Source organism: Lepidochelys olivacea (assembly GCF_965140295.1).
Source record: "Lepidochelys olivacea isolate rLepOli2 genome assembly, chromosome: 11".
NCBI lineage: Eukaryota > Metazoa > Chordata > Testudines > Cheloniidae > Lepidochelys > Lepidochelys olivacea.
The window spans coordinates 58,342,890-58,350,772 of record NC_140421.1 but is presented as its reverse complement, the minus strand read 5'-3'; positions in this window follow the sequence as shown (position 1 = coordinate 58,350,772).

Here is a 7,883-nt window from a genome sequence, read left to right as displayed (position 1 = left end):
CCAAATGAAATATAACATTCCTTCAAGGCAATTAGCACTATGACCTCTGTTATTGAATCTGCAGATCCCTTCCTATCAAACACCTCCAACTCTGGCAAATTGCCAGTCTTCTGATGCATAAATATAAATAATATTCAGGTGGTACATACATACTGCTGTAGTTATGACTACCAGCAGCAATGAGTGCAGAGCACCAAAATACGGAAGCCTCTACAGTTTCTATAAATGCTGTCAACAAAGTTCCCTCGTATAAGATGAAATTCAGCAAAGCACTTAAGCACATGCACAAATTGCATTGACTTCAATAGAGTTTAAGCACATACTGAAGGATTTGAACTCCCACTCTGGAACAGACTTGGAATGGACTTTTTCAATTCACCAAACGGTCTGAAAAAATTCAGATTTGGTCCGACCTGAAGTTTTTTCCCTCCCTGAACGGCCACAGAAGAATCAGTTATTCACCCAGCTTAAGGATCCTATCAGAGTACTCTCTTTTGCAAACTACTTCTGTCATAGGGGAGGTTTGCAGAGTTTCATTCAAATGAATGAAATGTCTAGACCTGAGCTATTATCACGCCACATTAGGAATGAAGGTACTTCCCTGACCTGTTGGTGAGCTCTTTGTAGTCCAAAACCTTGTCTCTCTTTCCAACAGAAGTTGGTCCAATAAAATATATTACTTCACACACCTTTTGTCTCTACTATCGTGGGACCGACACAGCTACAACAACTCTGCATACCTTGGTGTCATTCAACATTTAAGAGTTAAATACATCTGTGGGAAAGGAATGAAGTAATTCTAGAACGCTATGTTTTCCAGTTGTCTATTTGGGCTACACGGATAGTAGTTCTGTCCCCTGCTATGCTGGCCATCTAAATATAATAAAAACAAGCAAAACAAACAAACAAAAAAACGTTAAAGTGGGGACTGGCAGTTACAGAACTCTTACTGTATCTATAAACTGACAAAGCACTAAAAAGGGATCTGAGATAAAGATTTGATATATTCTAGGCAGTTAATTGTAACAAAGGTCTTCAAAATGATATTTTTCAAAGTCTTTCACTTGTAAGTAAATAAGGTGATAAGTCAAATGCTCACTTTCCTAAATGTTCAAATTCACAACTTGTATTCAGCTCAAAATAATATTCCAAAGGCATAATGTACTATGTACAATGCACACAGCCTCTTAACCCTCCAAGCAGTGGTCTGATGGAATTTATATTTTCAAAAGTTTCTTTTGAAGCCTATCTGTATTTTTAAAAATATAAGCTGAAAGCATATAATGAAAGGTGTAGAGTGTAAGCCAAGGCTTTCAAAAATAGAGGTATTTAGGCCAATATTTTCTACAAATGACAGACAAAAGTCCTTATTTAGTGCCTAAGTGGCTTGAATTTTCAAAGGTGCTGAACTCCCACGGTTAGAGTTTGGGTCAATTGATTTGGGTTTGTTGGGCTTTGGCTGAAGGGCTAAAAATAGCGGTGTAGACATTCGGGCTCAGCCTGAAGCCTCAGTTCTGCGAACCACCCCTCTCATGTGGTTTCAATGCCAGCCTGGGCTCCAGCCCAAGCCCAATGAACACACTGCAATTTTTAGTCCAGCAGCCTGAGCCCTGTGTCACATGACTTGGGCCAGGTCTTTTATTGCAGTGTAGATGTACCTTAAAGTGCTTTGAAGCCTTTTAGTGGAGGAGAAAAGGCTCTTTCTCTAAATGTGCCATTTAATAGCGCTGTCTTGTTAGATGGAGAAGAAAAGCTATTTGAAATTTTAAAACCATTTCACTTTTCCAGTGTGTGTTGTTAAATACCTCTTGCTCTCCCTCCTACTGCCTGGGTTTCCTTCCAGGGCCTCGCAGCGCGGAATAGTCTGTAGCACTGGCGAGACGAACTGGCATCATTCATGTTATAAATGAGAATTATAGACAGAGAAGACCCATGGGTGGTGGGACAGAGTGAGGGCAGCGGGCTTCAGCAGTGTTACTGAGCATGCTCAGTACAAGCCAAACAGCAAATCTGAGGGGGCATGTCCACTCCCCTCCCCTCCTGCATCACCTCTGATTCATAGATCTTAATTCTATGCTCCTGGAAGAGAAACCGTAGTACTAATTAATAATAAGCATTTATAAGTAAACTATTAATTAAAAATAATCCACATTTATTAATAATGCTTTGCCAGCAGAGTTGACACATGCTTATTATCCAACAATATTATTTCACTATTTACCAAAAGGGCTGGCTGGCTGGAAATTTGAATGTGGAAAGTGGCTTCAGATCCCGTGCTTCAGCCTGAGCTGTAACTTCAAAGTGCTGTCTACACAGCTATTTTTAGAGCACTTATGTGAGTCTTTTGACCCAGACTAGGAGGCTTGCTTCCATGGGCTGCGGAGACATACTCACGATGGACCCAGTTCTACAAACGGTTTTGTGAAGTCAGTGGGGCCCTGACGGTATGAGGGTCTATGTGTGTGTGGAACAGCTTGCAAAATCAGGATCTGTGTGTTTCTATGAACAGTATCGCCCTAGCATTTTGTGTGTTCTCTCTGTTCTTGAATTTCATTTCTCTGTATAATCTAGCACTGCATTGTCTTCCTGGCAATCTATTGCCATTTGTTACTGTTGACTCAGAGTTCTCGCCTCCGTAGCCCCTGCCATGCGCTATTAAACTGTAACAAAGCTTCATTTCAGGTATAATGATGAAAAAGGAACAATCAGAAAAGACCAAAAAGTTGGACATGTGCAGCCCATTCTCACAGACTCAGGTGTGCATGCTCTGTCTATAGACTGCTGCCTGGGAGAATGATGCCTCCTGACAAATAGCGTGGAACAACAGTTTTTGGAAATTAATGATTGTTGTATTGGATAACAGAGTTCCCACTGTCCATTGTACTTTCCATTTCTTCCTCCTTTTCATTCCCCAGGCAAACAGTTAAAAAGGACAAGACGCTGTCAAAATAAGACTAACTTGCAGCAAATGTAACTTAGTGACACATAGTCTTGCAATTTCTACGTCTAATTCTATGACAATCTCCTGCCTTTAAAGGAGTGTGTCAAGTCAAATAGAGCTGTGGAATTAGACTAAAGAGGGAGGTGAGGAGAAAACCCAGGCAGCACGCTTATAGGTAATGGTTAGGTGACCGTGCCTGCTCAAGAAACAAGAACCTAGCTCACCATTACTTTGGTGAAATATGCTAAAAACTTCTCCTCACATAGTCAACGATGGGCCAGATCCATCCCTGGTGCAACTGCCGACCAGAACAGGGCAAATGTGGCCCATTGTCTTGACCAATCACAGATCTACCATGTGCCAAACTGAAGTGAAAATCCATTTTTATTTTTTATTAAGAGCTGGCTAGAGAATTTCCTTCAAAATGGAATTTTGGTGAACAGTGGGAGCAGAGAGGTTAACCATTTTTTTTCTCCTTTTGCCACCAGCTCTGTTTGTTAACCATTCCAGTGCTAACTTGAATCTTTATTCCTCACTTAGAGTAAAAGATTATAAAACAGTAAAGTTAGAGCTTGTAGATATTGGCAGGTTTAGAGCTGTAGACTCTGAAGCCCTTTATCAGCAGAACAGGTGAATAAAGGGAAGCAGCTATGCAAGTTTCTTCACACAGTTTCTCAAGCGTGCCACTACTGTCCTGGAAGGACTGTTCCTAGGGGCGATTGGGTAGTCAGGCATCACACCCATTCGGTCTTTGGTTCCTCTGAGACTGCCAACAAAGTTACAAATTAAGACCGCTTGTCTTGGTTGTTTTTGGTGATGTGGACCCTTATACCCTGGGTTGGAACCGCATTGAGACATCAAGTCATTTCACATAAGACACAAAACAGCCATCAGATATTTACCATTTGGGGGAATACACACCTCGACTGAATTTGATCCAGTGAGATTTTAAAAGGCCTTATATCCCAATACCCATCTTTTTGGACCATTCAGTCTTCAAAACAAAATCATGCTAATTATTGTATCTTGTTAGGTAATGACTTGAGCTACTTCATCAGTTTCAAACAAATTACCCGTCTGCAATCTGTTCATGCTATGGAGAATCTTTCTGCTGTATATTTTTCTGTAGAGTAACAAAAGGATTAGTCAAATGCAGGAAAAACTCTAATCAAATCATAACTTCAGAGTACTATTGTCAATTAATCTTTCCTCAAACAATAGTATCCTACACAATGTGAAGCAGTCATTTGTTGCATCACAAAAATAGCAATATCTGAATATTCTGTGCATTACCATTCCATTATAAAATATGTGTTCTGGAATGCTGTCTGAGGCAATGTATATTCTGATCCATTAGCCTTGTAGGCATAATTAAAAAAATATATCAACACCAATCTTCTCAGCCTAACCACATGAAAGTGACATCTCACGTTTCACAACTGCATTAAATATAGTAAAGCAATTGTCCTTGACTGTAGGTACAGGTTCCTATGTGACAGTGCATTCTTCACAATTATTTCATCATAAAGGTGTTTACTAACTCTGTTTTGCTTGCATTGATTTTTAATAGCATTCTCTGGGGAGCAATTTCAAGTGAGAGAAATTTCTTTTCTTCTGGTGTGTATCTCGACACTTGTGTTTGTGAGCATTTTACTATGTCTTTGTATGTGATATTACTGTGGTCTAGTAGATTATAGGAAGATCAAGAGAATAAGTGCTTGTCTCTAACAGCTGATAGAAAACTGAAAATCTGTTTTCATGAAAAACTTCAAAAATATGAAGCTGTTTTGATTTCAAAATTTTAGAACTTAAACCATTTCCCCGTTTTCTGTGGTTTTTAAAATTATATATATTTTTCAAAACTATTGTAAAAATGGCCACCAGACTTTTTTGTTTGCTGAAAACATGTTTTGGGGTTTTTTTGGTAAACCAAAAATTTTAATTACCATTTCAATCACATTATCAATAAAATTTTGTTATTTTAACAAACGGAAAAGGAATGACATTTTTCACGAAAGGCAAAAAATGTGGACAACCTGGTCAATGTTTTGTGGGAGAACATTGCTTTTGACAAAAGAACATTTTTCAATGAGAACTTTTCATTCAAAAAAATGTTAAGCATTTGTTGTCTCCTTGAGGACACTTACTAGAGTATCAGCTGCTTAGGCCTTTAAAAGCAAGCCTTTTGGTTTTTAATCTTGGAAGGGCAGCATGGTCAAGTGGGGGTAAGGCATTGACTTGGAAGTCAGGAGACATAGCTCTGTGATTAACTTGCTGTGTGAACTTAGGGAAGTCACTTAGCTTCTCTGTGCCTTAGTTTCCTTGTCTAAGGTTCATTTAAAATTAGAGATGTACTTGAGTTGCAAAGTTTGGCTACATATCCCCCAAATTCCTGGATATTCCCAAAGTTCAAACCTTGGGGGTTTATTCAGCACAGTCTAGACACAGAGACAAGATGCAAAACTGGGAACCTGATCCAAACTTTCCCAACATCGGAGAGGTGTTTGGATTCATCGCTAATTAAAATATTCGCTGTTACTTAAGGAATACAACTTTCGCCATTTCCAGGGATGTGGAATATTTGGACTTCATAGAATCATAGAATATCAGGGTTGGAAGGGACCCCAGAAGGTCATCTAGTCCAACCCCCTGCTCGAAGCAGGACCAATTCCCAGTTAAATCATCCCAGCCAGGGCTTCGTCAAGCCTGACCTTAAAAACCTCTAAGGAAGGAGATTCTACCACCTCCCTAGGTAACGCATTCCAGTGTTTCACCACCCTCTTACTGAAAAAGTTTTTCCTAATATCCAATCTAAACCTCCCCCACTGCAACTTGAGACCATTACTCCTCGTTCTGTCGTCTGCTACCATTGAGAACAGTCTAGAGCCATCCTCTTTGGAATCCCCTTTCAGGTAGTTGAAAGCAGCTATCAAATCCCCCCTCATTCTTCTCTTCTGCAGGCTAAACAATCCCAGCTCCCTCAGCCTCTCCTCATAAGTCATGTGTTCTAGACCCCTAATCATTTTTGTTGCCCTTCGCTGGACTCTCTCCAATTTATCCACATCCTTCTTGTAGTGTGGGGCCCAAAACTGGACACAGTACTCCAGATGAGGCCTCACCAATGTCGAATAGAGGGGAACGATCACGTCCCTCGATCTGCTCGCTATGCCCCTACTTATACATCCCAAAATGCCATTGGCCTTCTTGGCAACAAGGGCACACTGCTGACTCATATCCAGCTTCTCGTCCACTGTCACCCCTAGGTCCTTTTCCGCAGAACTGCTGCCTAGCCATTCGGTCCCTAGTCTGTAGCTGTGCATTGGATTCTTCCATCCTAAGTGCAGGACCCTGCACTTATCCTTATTGAACCTTACATTGTTTTGATTCAAGGGATGCTGTCTGGCTCATAAATAAAAAACAAATTAACATAATTGCACAATTAAGAGATTGAAATGACCTATTAGATTATTTTTGCCGGGCTTTTCCCTACAGTACATTTTCTTGTATCGTTCCTTCTGTTGCTCAGATTAATAATTTAAGGCCTGAATCAGAAAAGTAAAACCATTTTATTTTTCTGTTTTAACATATATTGGTTACTTGTTGCTTTTATTTTTAGGAGAAAAATGCAGGAATTTTCATAATTGTTTTTTGGGAAGAATTCCACATGGAAAATTCCACGGGTTTTGAAAAACAGTTAAAATATTTAATAGAAAAACAAATGTTTGCACTAAAGGCTTGTGTCCCTTTAAATACTGACTCCCAGCGGCTAAATCCATTGCAGCTGGGGCTGTACTAGAAACTTCAAAGCAACCCTGGTGCCATTCTGTAGCCTGCAGGGGGGGATTCCATAGCCAGCCTAGCTGAACTTCCCCCTGAAGCCCGTTTTCTGAGGTTTGGCACAAAGACTAAGATTTGTCTTTGAGTCCATGACCTCCATAATTCACCCCACTCTGTGTGCAATTTAATTTTTTGCACTGACTAGGGTTGCCAACTCATGTCTGCACCCAGCTCTTCCAGGTGAAATATCGTCCAAGAGCTCTCAGTTTTTGGAGGACGAGCTAAAAGCTATCATTGGCGTTAGAAAAAGATGTTAGCTTCTCGAGGGGCTACGGAGAAATGTATCATGGGCCATTAGTGTTTACCAAAATCCTCTTTCACAAACTGCCACTTCCATGGTTCATATCTTCACCATACAAGAACTAATCATAAACTATCGCTTAATTATCAAGCAAAAGGACAAACACTAGAGCATTTGGGCACAATTTAGCTTGCTTGTAGCTGTCAATTACTATTAAAAATGGAAAGTTCATCTCCCCTCCCCCCTTTAAACCATCTTCCGAAATTCAGATTAAGTTAAATGTTATGGAAAAATTGTCACCAGAAAACAATTACTCCAGGCACAAAGCCAGTGGTCTCAAGGATAAAAAGGTATTTAAAAATACAACAAAAATACTGCAAGTGGGTACATATATTTTTGTAGTAAGGCACAAAAAGCCACACTAAAGATCAATTATTAATTACTAAAGTTTCAGCTTATTATTTTTTTAGTTGGTTTACATAAGGGTTGAAAAGAGAACAAAAATTAAAGATTTTTCTTTCTGATTCTCATTGCTTTCCTTGCTGTAAAACCAAGCCTTTTGGGCCGTTAACTCAGGAACCAGGGAGAGGGAACTAAATTCTGTCCTCGTTTACACTTGCCAAACCCCACTGAAGTTAATGGATTTGCACATGCATAACAAGGGCAGAATTTTGACTTTTTTTTTATTTATGTTTGTTTGAGAATAATACTGATGGAGATTGTTTCAAGTGATCATTGAGATCTGGATCCAGATTTAGGCCAAAATTCTCAGAAGTTGGAGACTATTGTTAGGCCTGTAAACCCATATGTAGCTGCCTAAATCAGTGGCCTGATTTTCAAAAGTCCTGAGCATATAGCAACTCC